The sequence below is a fragment of the Durio zibethinus genome, chromosome 13, assembly GCF_047325235.1.
Source record: "Durio zibethinus cultivar Kanyao isolate XHJ-2024 chromosome 13, ASM4732523v1, whole genome shotgun sequence".
NCBI classification, from domain to species: domain Eukaryota; kingdom Viridiplantae; phylum Streptophyta; class Magnoliopsida; order Malvales; family Malvaceae; genus Durio; species Durio zibethinus.
The window spans coordinates 2,554,494-2,573,540 of record NC_143174.1 but is presented as its reverse complement, the minus strand read 5'-3'; the positions used below and the strand labels follow the sequence as shown (position 1 = coordinate 2,573,540).

The 19,047-nt window shown below is 35.0% G+C and overlaps 1 pseudogene across 1 annotated transcript; it reads left to right on the top strand.

The window, feature by feature from the left end:
• Positions 1–1,565: 1,565 nt before the first annotated feature.
• LOC111303770 (DDT domain-containing protein PTM-like) lies at positions 1,566–18,918 on the top strand (annotated as a pseudogene). Its single transcript, XR_016327012.1, has 9 exons — positions 1,566–2,785; positions 3,300–4,007; positions 4,332–5,559; positions 6,328–6,614; positions 6,718–6,844; positions 6,953–7,419; positions 7,530–7,558; positions 16,921–17,432; positions 17,547–18,918. The product of XR_016327012.1 is annotated as a DDT domain-containing protein PTM-like (transcript).
• The last annotated feature ends 129 nt before the right edge of the window (positions 18,919–19,047 follow it).

The window sequence follows — 19,047 nt, the reverse complement described above, 5'->3', positions numbered from 1 at the left end:
TTTAGTTAGTTCTAGTAAGTATTTTTTTTGTGCCGTGGTCATGTTACTCGTGTAATGAGATTAGAATGGATCGTGTACGAACATGAACATTTGGCCTTCCGTGCAATTGGTTTGACTTTTGATATGGTACATTGATATGTTAGTAACATTTATAATCTATGATATATGACATTATAAGCTCTCGTTATTGTTAAATGTACAATAATCATGGATTAGGATTGTTTTTGTAAATCCTCAAAATTTTCAAGAACGCCGAAATTTTAATTTAACTTCGTTTTACAAGCATAAATAAAGAAATTAACATTTTTTCGTGTTGTTATTTTTTTTTTAGTAAATAAAAAAAAGCTAAATTTGCATTTTTCTTTTTGATATTTAAAAATGGACCTAGCCTCGAACAAATTACCTGTAATGCTTTATTTGGATGACTGAAGGAATCTCTCCTTAGATCATTCAATGAAATCTAATTTATTAATATTTTATGAATAATATTGGTTTTTTAATATCAATATTATTGGGTTTTTAATAATACAATTAAAGATATTTTTAGATTTTATATGAATTTTGTACTTTTTCACTTTACATCTAATTCATAGAATTTGAAATTTAATTATTTCGTGTAATTATTTTATAAAAATAATATTTAATAAATTTGAGACTTAAATTTTAAAATCGGCAATTCATTATCTTATCACAAATTATGATTTTTTGTATATTTAAATCAAATCCATATTTTTTATCATTTTAAAAAATAAATTTTATTTATTCTAAAAGCTTTTATGCATACACATATACAAATATGAAGTATCTAAAACTTGCATTTGATAATATTTCAAAAAAAGGAAAATTTCATTTGAGAATATTATTTTGTTCCTTTATACTGCATAGCACTACAAGTAATCAATAAAAATTGAAAATTGAAAAATATTTTAATGTGAACTGATATAAAAATATAGGTAAGGATTCATTTACACAATATAAAACTAAAAATTTTATACATTTTTTAATTATTAATTTTAATATATTTAAGAGATGAAACTAAATTAAAATTTTTTTATTTTTATTTGTCTTTTATGTTCTTTATATATTTTAGAATTAATGGTTAAAAAATATAATTTTTTTTAATTTTACACTGCATAAATTAATCATTATAAAAAAAAACACAATAACATTTTGATTTTTTTGAAAATTTTAAATATTTTAATTTTTAAAATTAATATCCATGGTAAATCATAACGCAATGGATGTCCTCACTCCTTACAGTATCGCCTCCCATTTCTACGAAAACAAAATTCCCGTACAAAAAAATCAAAGCATAAAATTTCACGCCCCAACTCGGACGAGTTCAAATCGTTATCACAAACCGAGTCCCACTTTCCCTCGCGGGATAAAAGAGGTCGTTTTTAAAAAATAATAATAAAATTCAAATAAATAAATTATTCGATAAAATATATGATTTTTGATAATTTAAAATAAATATTTAATATAATTCAAGTAAAAATCATTAATAAAATTCAAATTTTAAATTTTTTTTATCAAAAAACCTAATTTTAATTGATTAAATTAATCACTTAATATAAAAAAGAGATCGTTGTTCACTCCTATTAGGGAATCACTCTCTCTCTCTCTCAAAATCTCAGAAGAAAATTTCAGTGGCAGTTATCAAACCCTAACCAGGTGTCTACTCCAAAGTTCTTCCGCATAATTACCTTTCGTTTTCAAAAAAATTAACCTGATTCCCTGCAAAAATATAAATTTATAAAAATCATCGATTTATTGAATCTTTATTTATAACTTCCTTTAAGGATCTCCACGAGCACGTGATCACTCGAAAACTCAAAAAAAGAAGCCGAATTAGTTTCTTATTGAGGCAAAAAATAGGTTTTCTGGACCTTAGGGGACTGTTTGGAAAATAGTTTTTATCAAATCCAGGGCTCGATTCGATCTATGAAGCCTAAGGTACCCAGGCGTTGAGGTAGGCCGAGGAAAAGTAGAAGACCAGAAGAAGAAAATGAAAGTGCCGCTGCTGATACGAAATCTAATAATTCCAAAACTAAAAAGCGGGCATTTGAGACAAGATCCACGGCCCTCGTAGGTCAATACGTGTTGAAAGAATTTGGGGAAAATGCTTTTTAAGGAAGATTGTTTCCTACAATACCGGATTGTATAGAGTAGATTACGAGGATGGTGATTTTGCGGATATGGAAAGTAGGGAGCTTCGTGAGTTGATTTTAGAAGAGTCGTATTTTGATGATGATTTAAGTAGAAGAAAAGTTAGATTAGATGAATTAGTGTTAAGCATGACTGTAAAGGAGAGCGAATTGGAGGAGGAAAAGAAGAAAGTGGAGGTTTCAAAAAATGAGCTTGATGGCGTAACTTCAGCTTTAAGTGAGTTGAGTGGTGGAATGACTGTTGAGAATGATGGGGAGCGAGTCGAAGATGATGCAGATTCTTCAAGTGATTACTGTGAGCATGCACGCGATAGGGATTTGTCTTTGGCGGCTGAGGTTCCTCGTATTCCTCGTCTGATATTGCCACCTCCTTCAGGAACAGTTGGTGTGACAGAGGAGTTCATTTCACATCTGTTTTCTGTTTATGGTTTTCTAAGTTCCTTTGGCATTGTTTTGTTTTTGTGCCCGTTTGGATTGGATGATTTTGTTGGGTCATTAAATTTCTCTGGTCCGAACCCTTTATTTGATGCTGTTCATGTTGCTTTGATGCGGGCATTGAGTTGTCATCCTGAAACACTCTCTTCAGAAGGCTCAGAGCTTCCATCAAAATGCTTAAGGTATGTGTAAAGATTTTGACATATCATCAGGTAATTAGGTTTTTATATCATTGCTTTAAAGATTGGTTTTGTGGTTGGGAATGGGATATGTTATGGAAATATCTTTTCCTCCACAATATATGTTATGGAAATATCTTTTCCTCCACAATCTAATATACTGTTACTTTTTCTTGCTAAAAATGTCATGTGGACTTTTAGCCCTTAAAAATTGAAAGAAAATCAACACTTGTTCCAATCCTCCATGAGTGCATCCCTGTGCTTTTTGGGTGACTAAAACTGCCAAATTCTTATAATGATACAATTAATACACTTTTTCCTCCCATTTTGAAAGAACCGAGGAGTGGCTTTGATCTCTCTTTATGGAACAGATGTTTGAATTCAACTTTCAGGTATCATAATACCTACCCCAGCCACACACACACACAAAAAAAAAAAAAAGAAGAGAGAAGAATAACGTGATTGCTTTAATTCATTAATTGAAATTCAAAATATTTGTTACATTCTTTATCTGCAGGTGCCTTGATTGGAGCTTGCTTGATACACTGACTTGGCCTGTTTATTTGGTTCAGTAATTTATGGTAATGGGATATGCAAGAGGACCTGAGTGGAAAAGATTTTATGAAGATGTCTCTAAAAGAGAGTGCTATTCCTTACCTGTGAGCAGAAAGTTGATGATTCTGCAACTTCTATGTGATGATGTGTTAGAATATGCAGAGCTGAAAGCTGAAATTGACATGTGAGGCAACGGAAGTGGGAACAGATCTTGATGCAGTTGCCCTGATCCTCCCGAAAAAGGACCTAGAAGGGTTCATCCTAGATATTCTAAAACTTCAGCATGCAAGGAGAGAGAGGCAATGGGGATCATTGCAGAAAACCATGAGGTCAAGTCATCTTCTACAACATATTCTTTGGGTTTGAGAAGTGCTGAAGGGAATGCTAGTGCTGATGCTGATGCTGATGTAGATGGAAATAGTGATGACTGCCGTCTTTGTGGGATGGATGGGACATTGCTTTGTTGTGATGGGTGTCCATCTGCATATCATTCAAGATGTATAGGTGTCATGAAAATGTATATTCCTGAAGGTCCATGGAATTGTCCAGAATGTGCAATTGATAAAATGGGAACAGCAATTACAATAAACTCGTCACTTAGAGGGGCACAACTTTTTGGTGTTGATTTATATGGGCAAGTCTTCTCGGGTACTTGTAATCACTTTCAGGTGTAAGTTTTTAAACCTATTTCTCATTCTGCACTAGGAACATTTTCCATTTCTCAGGTCAACCTTTCTTCTAAGTGGTATCTGTCTTTGAAACACATTCTTGTCTTTGACTTGAAATTGTTCTCTGATTATTTTATGTTCTATTATTTAACTGTCTCCTCTTTTGAAGAGAGTTCTATCATGTTAAGTTGCTTGTTCATGTTTGCAGCCTTTGAATTAAGTTGTTCAGTGTGCTGATATTCATGACATTAATGCCTCCTTTTTTCTGATTAGCTATCCAAGTTGTTCCAAATTTTTGTTCACAATTCCAAATTTGATAATCACAGGCTTAAGGCTTCCCTTGACACTGAATCATACCTCAGATACTACAATCTGAATGACATTCCAAAAGTCCTCCAGGTGCTTTCTTCATCCATTCAACATAAAACATTATACTTTGATATATGCAAAGCAATTATACACTATTGGAATCTCCCGGGAAGTATTTTCTCTGTACTTGAAATGGTTGGCAATGTAGCAAAAATAAAGGAAGATGCAAAATTTTCTACTGGATCACCTCTGTCATCTGGGAAGGAAAGTCATAAATTTTTGGATTCAATTGATGCTGAGAATGCAAGTAGTTTCGGTGGAAGCAACGTGGGAGTTTCGCGTCCAGATACTTCTGTGGATGCAATGAACCAAACTGACCCTCCTGGCTTTCTGAGCAATGGTGGCATAATGGGAGGGAAGGATAATCTTCCAATGAATAAGAAGCTATCTGAGCAAATTTATATTGAGTCTGCCTCTGCCATGTCTGCTGCTTCAGTTAGCCAGCAAGCTGCCTCTGATGTAACCCACCAAAGCTTAGTTGACAGATCAAGTGTGATAGATTATGCGTCACATTTCTCAGTATACAGTAGTGACAGTTATGCTGGACTGGCAAATGGTATCTGTTTTCAAGCAAATATGTTTTGCCAAAGCAAAGCAGGCAATTATGTGTTTTGGAAGGGACGCAAGAAATTCTACAATTGAATATGCATACATGGGGATTTCTTTTAAGCCACATGCTTATGTAAATCACTATATTCATGGGCATTTTGCTGCTACTGCAGCTGCTAAGCTGGTTGCTCTTTCATCATGGAAAGTCAGGTTTCAGAGGCAAACAAATCAGGCAGTGCCAGAAGAGTTACATCTACAAGTAACATTTTACTTCAAGTAAAGGCTTTCTCATTGGCAGCCTTGCGATTTTTTTGGCCAAATAAGTTGAATGTTCCAAGGGAAAGGTGTGGATGGTGTCATTCCTGCAAGGTCCCAGTTTCAAGCAGGAGAGGATGCATGTTGAATTCTGCTGTCTCCACTGCCACTAAAAGTGCCAATAAGCTCCTTATTGGCCTTCCTCCTTCAAAGAATGGAGAGGGTAGTCTTCCTAGCGTTGCGACGTATATTTTATACATGGAGGAGAGCTTACGTGGTCTTGTAGCTGGCTTCTTCTTAAGCCCAGATTATAGGAAACAATGGCATAGAAAAATGGAAGAAGCTTCAACCTGTAATGTAATAAAAGTCCTCTTGCTTGATGTGAGTTCTACAAAGTTATTCATTAATTTCCTTTGTAGTTTATCTGTTAAAAGCACTTTATCTCGATTTTCCCCTTTTTTTGGTCAAGATTGCCTGGCATACTGTCAGCTTAGAACTTTTCACCTTCACCTAATTTGTTTTTTCTTCCAATTATCTTTACATTATGCTTTAAAAATTTGGATTACTTTTAGAACTTAACTGATGTGGAAGGTGTGAGTTTATTTACATTTCATTTGTGGATTATTAGTTTTATCATATTCTTTAACAAAATTATAGTTGGTTTCTAACTAACTTAAACTTTGGGTTAATAGGTAATCAGGACTATGATTGGTTTTCCAATTTTATCATTCATTTCTTCTTTGCAGATCATTCTTGTTTCACACCTAGTATAGTCTGTCCTCACTCTTCACTTTTCAATGACTAATAGTTTAAGATGGCCATGGATATGTTAATTACTTATTTTGCTCCCACTTCCTTTCCTGCTTTATCAAATTTTGTCTCAATTCATCTTTAGTTGTTAGAACATTTATAAAACATCCTTTGTTTTCATCTTACAATTAGTAATTTAGACTTTCTTATAACCCCCTATAACCATTGTGTCCTTGTAACATGTTCTTTGCAGTAGTAAGCTAATGCATGAAATTTAATGCGCAGCCATTTGCTGTATAATTTGTTACTCTGATTGATGTAGTAGATACCCTATAAATTCATCATCATGCATATATCCTTTATATTTTGGTTGATGTGGTTTTTGGTTTCTATTTTCAGCTTGAGGAGAATATTTCTGTTAATGCTCTCTCTGTGGACTGGCTCAACCTAATGGATGATTGGTTTGTAGAACCTTCTGTGATTCAAAGCACTTCATCCACTGTGGTGTTGCCACAGAAACATGGACCAGGTGGGAAGTAACGTAAGAAACAGTCTATTGCATCTGAGGTTACAGCTGGTGACTGTGATGATAAAAGTTTTGATTGGTCGCGTGGAGGTAAGTTGTCAACCCATATATTCCAGAAAGCAATTTTGCCTGGTTCAATGGTTAGAAAAGCTGCAGACAAGGTATCTTTGGTGTCTATGAAATACAGAGTTTAATTTGCTAAGTTGTAATTGTAAAATTGGTGAAAGTGAAGAAAGTAATAGAGTATCGTTTTGTGACTTATTAGGTGGTGTGAGAAAGATTTCTGCTGTTAATTATGTTGACGATTATGAGATTCCTAAAAGAAGTAGACAATTAATTTGGAGAGCTGCAGTTGAAAGAAGTAAAAACGCAGCGCAGCTCGCCCTTCAGGTTTGTCATTAAATTACTATGTTTGAATGAACCGTTCCCTGCAATACTGTGTCCAACAGCATGCTAGATTGTCAGGGTTTAACAAAATTCTGTTGGACTGTGGTTCAGGTCAGATTCCTAGACCTTCATGTGAGATGGAATGATCTTGTTCATCCTAAGCATAACATCCTAGATGGAAAAGGTACAGAGACTGAAGCATCTGTTTTTAGAAATGCAATTATCCGTGATAAGAAAATTGTGGAAAGCAAGATCCTGTACGGAGTTGCTTCCAGAAGTCAAAAGCATCTTCCTTCTTTTATCATGAAGAACATAATTGACAATGAGCAAACTGAAGAGAGAAATGATAAATATTGGTTTCTTATTACACACATCCCTTTATATTTGATCAAAGAATATGAAGAAAGAATGAGTTATGTGGTTTTGCCATCAGTTAAGAAGCCTATCAGTAAGTTATCTGAGTTACAAAGAAGGCAGTTGAAAGCTTCCTGTAGGAATATATTTGCCTATCTGGCATCTAAAAGAGATAAGTCAGAAAAGTGCTCTTATACTTCATGTCAAATGGATGTTTTACTATGGTAATTATCTTATACTGTTGTCGTATATTATTTTTGTTGATATTGAAATTCCTGTTTTCTCCACCTCCTTGCTCTAGGCTTATTCATCTTTTCTGTTGTGCAATCATCAGGAATGCAATCAAGTGTGGCACATGCCAAGGTATGCTAACCACTCTTTGTAGGAAACTTAGAGAACAATTGACCTTATTTCTTCTTATTCTATCTACAATGAAGGAGTACATCTAAATAAATAGGAACAGTGAAGTTCCTTATTAGGAAACAACTTACATGAAACAGAAAACAAAAAATAATAAAAGAAAAGAGAATTATTATATTCTAAAATAGAAACAAATCCTTAAAAACTTGACAATCAGAATAGTTGACTAAATTAGAAGAGTAAATGAGAAATCTTCCCAAAATAAATTAGGAAATCAAGCTGCACTAATGTAGGAGAATTGGATCTGCACTAATATAGGAGAATCAGATTTCTACACTCCCCCTCAAGCTGGGTTGTGAATGTTAATAATACTTAGCTTGGATTTCAATTCATCAAAATGCTTCTAGGAAGACCTTTAGTCAGAATATCTGCAATTTGTGAACTTGTAGGGATATAGGCCAATTTGATCGACCCATTTTCTTCCTTTATGAAATGTTGGTCTTATCATGATAAATAGGATTTTTGGCAATACTTATAGTGGGCTTATTGTCACAAAACAGTGTCATAGATGTCATATTCTTAACTTTTAATTCTCCAAGTAACCTCATCAGCCAAATTCATTCCCAAATACCATGGGACATTGCTCTAAACTCAGCCTCAACATTGCTTCTAGCTACAACAGCTTGCTTTGTACTTCTCCAACTGACCAAATTGCCCCAAACATAAGTGCAATATCCAGTAGTGGACCTTTTATCTGATATTGATCCAGCCCAGTTGTGTACACCTCAACTGCCTTGTCCATTAACTTCTTAAAATATGGACCTTCACCAGGACTTTTGTTTAAGTACTGTAGGATGTGATGAACAATGTTATCATGCTCCTTGGTTGGATTATTCATGTATCTACTTACCATCCCTACTGCAAACCCGATATTAGGTTGTGTGTGGGAGAGGTAAATAAGCTTCCCAACTAGTCTTTGGTATCGCCCTTTGTCCGTGAGAGAGCTTCCATTTTCATTTCCAATTTTATTAGTTGAGTCTATGGGTGTATCGACAGGTTTGCATCCAATTATGCCGGTTTCTTTGAGTAGATCAAGTACATACTTACGCTGAGACACTGATATTCCATTCTTAGACCGAGTCACTTCCATCCCAAGAAAATATTTAAGGAACCTTAAGTCTTTTATTTCAAAGTCCTTTGCAAGGAGTTTTTTCAAATCATCTATTCCTTTTGCTCTTCGGTGATTATGATATGAAAAAATCTCTTGAATAAAACTATTTTATTCTTCTATATTTTTCTCATTACAACGCTAGAATTGCATGAAAATATATAGGCTAAAGACTGAATATTCTCAGTCTTAAAACCCAAGATTTTCATGCATTAAAAACGGCTAATCAAAGGAGTAATTTACTCTTTACACATAATGGGAAACTATCTAATGGATTTGGTGTAATTACCCAAATCACTTCTCATTCTAAAAATAAGAGACATAACTAAAATAGACAAAGCCAATTAATCAAATAATAATAAAGATTAGATTTCCACACTCCCTTTTAAGCTGGGTGGTAGATGTCAGTCATGCCTAGCTTGGACTTTAGATTCTCGAAGTTGTTTCGAGAGAGAGCTTTAGTGAGTATGTCTACAGTTTGGAGGCATGTGGGAGTATAAACTAATCTAACCTTTCCTTCTATATTTTCTTTGATGAAGTGACGATCAATCTCCATATGTTTAGTCCTATCATGATGAACAGGATTCTTTGCTATTCTTATGGCAGCTTTGTTGTCATAAAATATTTTCATGGATTCTTCTGCAAAGACCTTTAACTCTCCTAGCAACTTTTTCAGCCAAATTCCCTCGTATATGCCTTGAGACATAGCTCTAAACTCAGCTTCCGCGCTACTTCTAGCCACCACAGATTGCTTCTTGCTTCGTCAAGTAACCAAATTTCCCCACACATAGGTACAATAACCAATAGTTAATCTTCGGTTAGTAACGAATCTACCCTAATCAGCATCAATGTAAATTTCAACATTTCGATGTGATGTCTTCTTAAAAAATAACCCTTTGCTAGGACTCTTCTTTAGGTACTGTAAGATTCGATACATAGCCCTCAAGTGTTCTTCGGTTGGGTTGTTCATGAATCTGCTTATCATGCTAACTGAAAAACTGATATCTGGTCTTGTATGAGGGAAGTAGTTAAGTTTCCTTACAAGTCTTTGATATCTGCCCTTATCTGTTGGTGGACTTCTTTCTTCCATTCCTACCTTATTCATTGTGTCCATAGGGGTGTTAGCAGATTTGCATCCAAGCATTCCAATTTCATTTAGTAAGTCTAGAACATACTTACGCTATAAAATAGAGATGCCATTCCTTGAGTGAGCTACCTCCATGCCAAGAAAATATTTGAGGTGTCTCAAATCTTTGATTTCAAATTCTTTGGTTAGGAGGTTTTTAAGGTTGCTAATTTCTTCCACATAGTCTCCAATAAGAATAATATCATCCACATAGACAATAAGAATGGCTATGTTTCCTTCGGATGAATGTTTGACAAATATGGTGTGATCGGTCTAACATTATGAAAAACCATACTTCTTTACCACTTTTGTTAGTCTATCAAGCGATGCACATGGATATTGTTTGAGACCATTCAAAGACTTTTGAAGTTTGCATATCTTACAAAAATTGTCCTGGTTTTTGAATATCGGAGGGATTTTTATGTAAACTTCTTCTTGGTTGCCATTAAGAAATGCATTTTTGACATCTAGTTGGTGGAGTGGCCAATCTAGATTTGTTGTCAATGATAATAACACCCAGATTGAATTAAGTTTAGCAATCGGAACAAATGTCTCAGTCAACACCATAAAACTGAGTAAATCCTTTTGCAACAAGGCGAGCTTTGAATCTGTTAACACTTTCATCTACATTGTGCTTGACAGTAAAAATCCATTTGCACCCAATTGGATTTTTCTTTTTGGGTAGTTATGAAATCTCCCTTGTTTTGTTCTTTTCTAGGGTCCTAATTTCTTCCAAAATAGCCATATTCCATTTTGGTTGCATGAGTGTTTCATGAATATTATTGGGAATCTGCATATTGTTTAGTGTGGTAACAAAAGCCCAATAACTGGATGATAAACCTTCATAAGAACTCACATTACAGATTGGGTGTTGAGTACATGATCTCACATCTTTCTTTAGAGCAAACTGTTGATAAAGATCATTAAAAGATTCAATTGAATCAGATTCAGTAAGAGTGTTACCTATGTTGGTTTCAAGTATCTCTGGCGTTAGTTCAGATTCTTGGTTTTGCTTTGAAGGTGTACATTCTCTTAGATCCTTCTGAGTTTATGTCTTCTTGAATAGACAATCAATTATTTGTTTGTTTTCTTTTGTGTGGACTTCGAGATTGGAGGATTTGGTTGGATGTTATGCACTTGAAAGGGAGTTAGAGGATTTGGTTGGATGTTTTGGACGTGAAAGGGAGTTTGAGAAGTATTTGGTGATTGGTAATAGGATCTTCCCAAAACTGATATTCTCATGTGATTGGATTCTCCCCTGAATGACAGTTTTGGGAAAGTAAGGTTCATTTTCAAAAAAAGTAACATTCATGGAATGATAGAATTTTCTTGTTACTAGTGAGTAACACTTGTGTCCTTTTTTATTCGAGGAGTATCCGAGAAATATGCATTTTGTGGATTTGGGATCTAATTTGCTTTGGATTTGTTGGCTGGTAAGAACAAATGCAGTGCATCCAAACACTTTAATGGGAATAGACAAGATGATTCGAAGGTGAGGATAGGAACCGAGAAGGGATTGGTAAGGGCTTTGAAATTTCAGAACTCGAGAAAGCATTATGTTTATAAGATATGTAGCAGTAAGAATAGCCACCCTAAAAATGCTTAGGTACAGGGCAGCCATCATGAGGGATCTAGCAACTTCCAACAAATGTCGATTCTTTCTTTCAGCAACGTCATTATGTTGAAGAGTATCAACACATGAGCTTTGATGAATTATACCATGCTTCATTAGATATGATCCAAGGATTGAATTTTAGTATTCTTTCCCATTGTCGGTTTTCAACACTTGGATTTTGGTTTTAAATTGAGTTTGGATCATATTTTTGAAGTTTTGGAATAGCTGGCCTACTTTTGATTTTTCTTTCATAAGGAATACCCAAGTAACCCTGGTGTGATCATCAATAAATTTGACAAACCATCTTGAGCCAGTAATGTTATTTACTCTGGAAAGACTCCAAATGTCAGTGTATCATGGAAAAAGGATGGGATGATTTGTAAGATTGATTAGGATATATGGTATGGGTATGTTTGGATAGTTAGCAGACTTCACATTGAAAATTGTTAGGATTTTTATTGAATAATAAGGGAAACAATCTTTTGAGGTACAAAAAATTTGGAAGACCTAACTGATAGTGCCACAACATAATTGTACTATATTATTACTGGAAGATGAGGCCACATAAAAGGTATTTTGATATTGTTTTTCAGAATCATTAGCTCTTAGGATGTAGAGTCTTGCACACATTTTAGCATTGCCAATCATCTTCCCTGAGTCCAAATCCTAAAATTTGCACATATTTGGAAGAAATTTAGTAACACACTTAAAGTCTCTTGTAAGTTTGCTTATAGATAGTAGATTGCAACTTAGATTTGAGACAAATATAACAGAATCAAGTGTTATCTCTTTGGAAAAAATAACAGAACCTGTACTGGCTACTTTTGAAAATGACCCATTAGCAATTTGAATTTTGAAGTTTTCATGACGTGTTATATTTACTAAGTACAGATGCATCCCCAATCATATGGACTGAAGCTCTTAAATCCACAATTTATGAATTTGATTTCTCTAGTTTTACACTCAAGACAGTTAGAAAATTACCTTTTTGTACTAAAGAACCTGTTCAAATAAAAGTGGTAATATTCTGCAATGATTGGGAAATGCTAGCTCTGTGGTTAGAGGAAACCTCCGATGTCGAGCTTTCCCTTTCGTTGGCCATGCTGGACTCTGAGTGAAAATTTTTAAAGGTTCTAATCGTGTTTTGATACCATGAAGAAATCTCTTGAATAAAACTATTTTATTTTTCTACATTTTTTCTGTTACAATGCTAGAATTGCATAAAAATTTATAGGCTAAAGACTGAATATTCTTAGCCTTAAAATCGAAGATTTTCATGCATTAAAAACAGCTAATCAAAGGAGTAATTTACTTTTTATACATAATGGGAAAATATCTAATGGATTTGATGTAATTACTCAAATCACTCCCTATTCTAAAAATAAGAGACTTAAATAAAATAGACAAAATCAATTAATCAAATAATAATAAATATTAGATTTCCACATGATATCGTCCACATAAATAATAAGAACAACTCTTTTTCCTTTATTATTGAACTTAACAAACATAGTATGGTCAGGTTAACATTGAAGGAATCCATACCTCTTCATTGCCTTGGTCAACCGTTTAAACCAAGCCTGAGGAGACTATTTAAGTCCGTAAAAAGATTTCCTGAGTTTGTACACTTTGCCCATGTTGTCTTGCTTTTCAAAACCAGGGAGAATTTCCATATAGACATCCTCCTCTAAGTCACCATCTAAGAATGCATTCTTGATATCGAGTTGGTGGAAAGGCCAATCCAAGTTGGCTGCTAGTGACAATAGAACTCTAATTGAATTGAGTTTGGCTGCAGGAGCAAATGTCTCCTCATAGTTTATCCCATAGGATTAAGTGAACCTTTTTGCAACAAGTTTAGCTTTGAACCTGTTTATACTTCCATCTACATTGTGCTTTATTGTGAAGATTCATTTTCATCCAACTAAGTTTTTACCTTTGGGCAAATTTGAAAATTTTCATGTCCCATTTTTCTCTAGTGCTTTGATTTCTTCAAGAACTGCTGCCTTCCAATCTGGTTAATTGAGGGCTTCTTGAATATTTTTTGGAATTTTCACATTGTCAAGGTTACTAGTAAAGGGTCAAAAGTTTGGATTTAACCTGTCATATGAGATGTGCTTGCAGATACGATACCGGGTGCATGATCTCACACATTTTCTTAATGCAATAGGAATGTCAAGGTTACCAACTGGCTCACAAGTTTCAGTTTCAGATTCAATAAGGACATTACCTGTGTTAGTTTCAAGTTCTTGGAGACTCATATCAAGTTGATTTTGAGTGTTGGGTTGTGTACAATTGTCCACTTTTTCCTGTGATTTTTGCTTCCTTGAGTAGACTATCAGTTCTTTTGTTTTTTCTTGCATAACCTTAGGGTTTGAAGAGTCAAGAGTTGTTTGAACAGGTTGGGTTTCAGAATCTACATGTTTGATAGGTTGGTTAGTTTGAGAATCTAGTGTTGAAGGGGCTGGTTGGGAATCTGGTTTTGAAAGGGTTGGTTGGGAAATTGACAAGTCGACAGCTAAGAATTGATATTCCTGAGTAGTATTCTCCCCCTGAATATCATTCTTGCTATAGTATGGAAGATTCTCAAAGAAGGTGACATCCATAGAGCCATAGAATTTTTTTTGTGAGGTAGCCCTTTTGGTTTGGGGAATAACCAAGGAAGATGCATTTTAAGGCTTTGGGATCAAGCTTGTTACGGTTTTGTTGGCTAATATGAACAAAGGCAATGCAGCCAAAAAGTTTGATGGGAATGGACAAGATCAACCGAGTTTATGGGTAGGAAGCAAGGAGAGTTTGACAAGGTGTTTTAGAGGCAATAACTCGAGAAGGCATTCGATTAACCAAATAAGTTGTAGGGAGGACAGCTTATCCCCATGAATATTTAGGCACATTGGAAGTCAACAAGAGGGATCTAGTCACTTTTATCAAATGTTTGTTTTTGCGTTCGACAACCCCATTTTGCTGTGGAGTGTCAACACAAGAGTTTTGATGGATAATGCCATGCTTGGTGAGGTAAGGGCCGAGAATAGAGTTGAAGTATTCCTTTCCATTGTTAGGTTTTAGGATTTGGATTTTGGCTTGGCATTGGGTTTGTAGCATGCTATTGAAGTTTTGAAAGATTTCGCTAACCTCGGATTTTTCTTTTATAAACAATATCCAAGTGAGTCGAGTATGATCATTGATGAATGTAACAAAACACCTAAAACCTGTGATATTGTTAATTTTTTACGGTCCTCAAATGTCATTGTGAATCATTGAGAAGGGTTGAGATGACTTATAGGAAAGGCTAGGATAGGTATTTCAAGTGTGCTTGGAAAGTAGACATTTCACATTGAAAATCTTTAGAGATGTTATTGAGTAATGAGGGAAATAGCCTTTTTAGGCATGAAATATTTGGATGTCCTAATCTATAATGCTATAACATGATAAGGTCATCCTTACTAGTACTAGAGGCTAAGGCTGTACAAGAGTTTTGTGGTTTCTCAAGTGCATCATCTTGAAGAAGGTAGAACCCTGCACACATCCTAGCACTGCCAATAATCCTTCCCGAGCCCAATTCCTGAAATTTACACAAGTTTGGAAAAAAATTTAGTGACACAACATCTATCTTTCATAAGCTTACTGGTAGAAAGTAGGTTATAGCTTAAATTAGGGACATGGAGGACATAGTCGAGTGTTATGCCTTTCGAAATTACAATAGAACCTGTTCTTGTCACCTTTGAGAGAGAGCCATTAGCAATTTTTACAGCAGAACTATCATAGCTAGGTTTATATGTGTTTAATAAGGATGCATCTCCAGTCATGTGATCTGATGCTCTTAAATCAACAATCCAAGATTGTGTATTTCCCCGTTGAACACTTTAAGGTGTTTAGGAAATTACCTTTTTGTGCTAGTAAACTAGTTCCAAAGGTTGCAAACTTGTTTTGAAGGATTTGTTGGAGCATCACCTCTTTGTGACTTCCTTTATGCCATACCTCTATAGAAGAAGAGTTCTCACTTCTGCTAGCCATAACAAAAACTCATGTGGCTACAGTCTAATGGTTTAGGCTAATTTGCTTTGATACCATGTAGGAAACTTAAAAAACAATTGTCCTTATTTCTTTTTATTCTATCTATAATGGAGTACATCTAAATAAATAGGAACAGTGAAGTTTCTTATTAGAAAACAACTTACATGAAACAGAAAACAAAAAAAATAATAAAAGGAAGGAGAATTATTCTATTCTAAAATAGAAACAAATCCCTAAAAACTTGACAATCATAATAGTTGACTAAATCAGAAAAGTAAATGAGAAATATTCCCAAAATAAATTAAAAATCAAGTTGCACTAATGTAGGAGAATCAGATTTCTACACTCTTTAGATCTTCTATTGAAAATCAATATTTCTCAATTTTATCTTGGGGCTTCCTAAATTATCTCTTCTAATATTTTTCAGCATCTGTATATGAGCATTAAGTAGCTTGCTAGCCTCTGTGCCTATTGCATAATGTATAATCCAGTTGCACTGTTTATTTTTTTTTGCAATTAACTTAAAACTGAAAAAAGACAAGCCATTCTGTTATAAGTAATCTAGAAGAAAGGTGAAGGTAGGGTAAGGTCTCCCAATTGTTTATATTTCTTCATTTGTTTGTGTGTGCGTAATTAACTTTTGATATTTGCATTCTGTGTTCATTTTCCATGCACATGAGAGGAAGTTTGTACGTTGCATGTTTGAGGGGTGTGCTGTCAGCATATTTTGGTTTATAATTACATTTTTCCACAAAGTGAAAGTCTGGTTGGATAAATAATATTATAAGGATAATTTCCTGTAATGTTGCTGTATAGAAGTGATATTCCTGTTAAATAATATTGATGGGCTTTAAGTATAAAAACATCTCAATAACTGCATGATAAATTAATCTAAAAGGCAATTCCTTCGTAGCTTAATGAGTGGAAATAGAAAAAAAAATTTTCTGATATCTAAAACTCTCTCAAACTTTCTTTTAACTTCATGGCAAATAGCAATTGATTGATTTGAGCAGTTTTGAGCCAGGGGAAACCTGACCCTGTGGTTCTGACAAAATGAGTTTGTTTCGTTTTTTGCATAATTTTGATTCAGGGGAAAAAATATTAATTGGTGATCATCGACACTTGGCAGAAAGCTGCTTTTGATGGTTCATAATTAATTATCATTTCATTAATTGTTTGATTGGACTGGACCTAGGTCTGACTCTTATTGATTCAACTGAATGGCTAATGGCTATCCAAACCAATTTATTTCCAGTGAGTTTTTAAAAAAATGAAAATATGAGACAGGATATGGGTAATATATGAACAATTTTGCAACAAAAATCAGCAACCCACCAGGAATGAATGCAGTTTGCCTTTTTCTTTGTGGGGGCCTTTATGTTCATTGTTGCTGAGTTATATTTGTCTTTGAACATCAGTCTGAATAATTGTCATTTTGTTATCAGGTTATTATCATCAGGGCTGTACTTTAAGCTCAATGCATATAAATGGGAAAGTCTTGTGCTTGATTATTTGCAAGCATTGTTACCATGCCAAAGTTCTTGCTCAAAATGAAATCAGTACCAAGTCTCCCACCACTCTGCTGCCCTCACAAGTACGAGATTGTCACAGTGCGCCAGCAATCACCAAAGGCATGCAGGTTAAAAGTTCTATTCAACCTATGAAACCGATGGCCTTTATCAGAAGGAAGGAAAATTCTGTCAGAATTCAGGAAAGATGTTCTGATACGAAGCAATCTGCTTCTCTTTATGGGTTAGTGACAAAGCGAAGCAAGTTGTGTAATTGGGGGGTCATATGGAGGAAAAAGAACAGTGATGAAACTGGAATTGACTTCAGGCGTGCAAACATTCTCGCAAGGGGCGGGTCAGATAACCACTTTTTCAAGCCTATTTGTGAGCTGTGTGAACAACCCTATATAATTCTGATCTAATGTATATTCACTGTGAAACTTGTAGGAGTAAGTATATTGTAGATCATTAGTGTCATTTGATTTTTTTGTAAGTAACAACTTTTTTTAATTTTCTTTTGACTTTCTCTTTTTTTTTAAAGATGAATGTCTACTTTTTATCAGAGTGGTATCATGCTGAAGCTGTTGAACTAGAGGAGTCAAGGATTTCTGATGTGGTTGGATTCAAATGTTGCAAGTGTCGAAGGATAAGAGGACCTGAGTGTCCTTTCATGGACCATGAACTTAGAGAGCAAAAGCGCAAGAAACGATTTGGAAAGCAGCAGAAACAGGGACAAGGAAACATAGTATTGGACTCTGATTTTGGAACTATTTCCGACTTTAAAGTGTAAACCCATCACTCCTATCATTTCTACTGAGGATGAGTTTGTACCAGCCAATGATCCTCTTCTTTTCTCCCTTTTGAAAGTTGAGCAAATAACAGATAACAAATCAGAAGTGGACGTGGAGTTGAATGCTGCTTCCGGCTTTGGGCTGCAGAAGTTACCTGTCAGAAGGCATGTAAAGTGGGAAGGGGAGGTGGATGGTCTTGTTGGGGTTGATCTTGAACATGTTGAATTATCGACATGTCCTGAACCTAATGACTTTGTGGAGCCCAAGGAGGATTCATCTATTCTTTTTGCAGAAGGGGATGTTTCTGGCAATGACCTTGAAGGCAAGCTGCTATTTGATTATAAAAGTCTTAACTATGAGGATATGGAGTTTGAACCACAGACGTATTTCTCTTTTACTGAGCTGCTAGCATCTGATGATGGTGGCCAAGTCGATGGAAATAATGTAACTAGAGATGGGTCAGGAAACTGTGAGAATGCATCTTGTTCAATTTCACGGGATGGAGTCCCTGAACCGTGTGGAATTGATACTTCTAACAATCAAGTGAAACCCCTGAACTCTAATATTAATGCATTGCATTGTCATGTGTGTCTACAGAATGAACCTGCCCCTGAACTTCATTGTGATATTTGCGGGTTTTTGAGGCACAGTCATTGTTCTCCTTGGGATGAGTCTTCATGTTCAGAATGCAGCTGGAGGTGTGGCCGATGCCAAGAATGGCGTTAGTCGGCTTGATTTTCTGTAAGTTTTGAGGTTGTCTTTTGTATCTGTTTGGTTTAGTTGTTAGAGGGAGGCAAAACGAGCCATACAAGCGACAATTTTTTGTTATCACACCAGTCAATGAGGTTATACGCATTGGTGGAGGAAACTGAGTCCCAAGGCCCCATCGCTGTGGTTTCTCGAGGCTGAGAAGCTTTTCGTTGATGCTCCTTGAAACCTCATTCCTTTAATTGGACCAGTTCTCTTTTAGAAGAAGAAAAGGATAAAAGTAGATCATCATAACAATCGTTTGGTTAAGATGTTTTGATGAAATACGTTGACGAGCTGGCTAATATCAATTTTAGGGAAAGATAACACAGGGTTCAGATATTTATGTACAGCATGAAAGATCGGCAAAATTTTTTTGTGCTTGTCTGATTGGCATTATTTTTGTATAAATCAAAATGCAAGTATCGTCCCCTTTTTAAAGATAAACAAGGATTTAAGATTAATACAGCATTCTTTTGCCTCTTTTGTTACATCTTTTCCTTCTCCACGAGAAGTCATTCTTTTT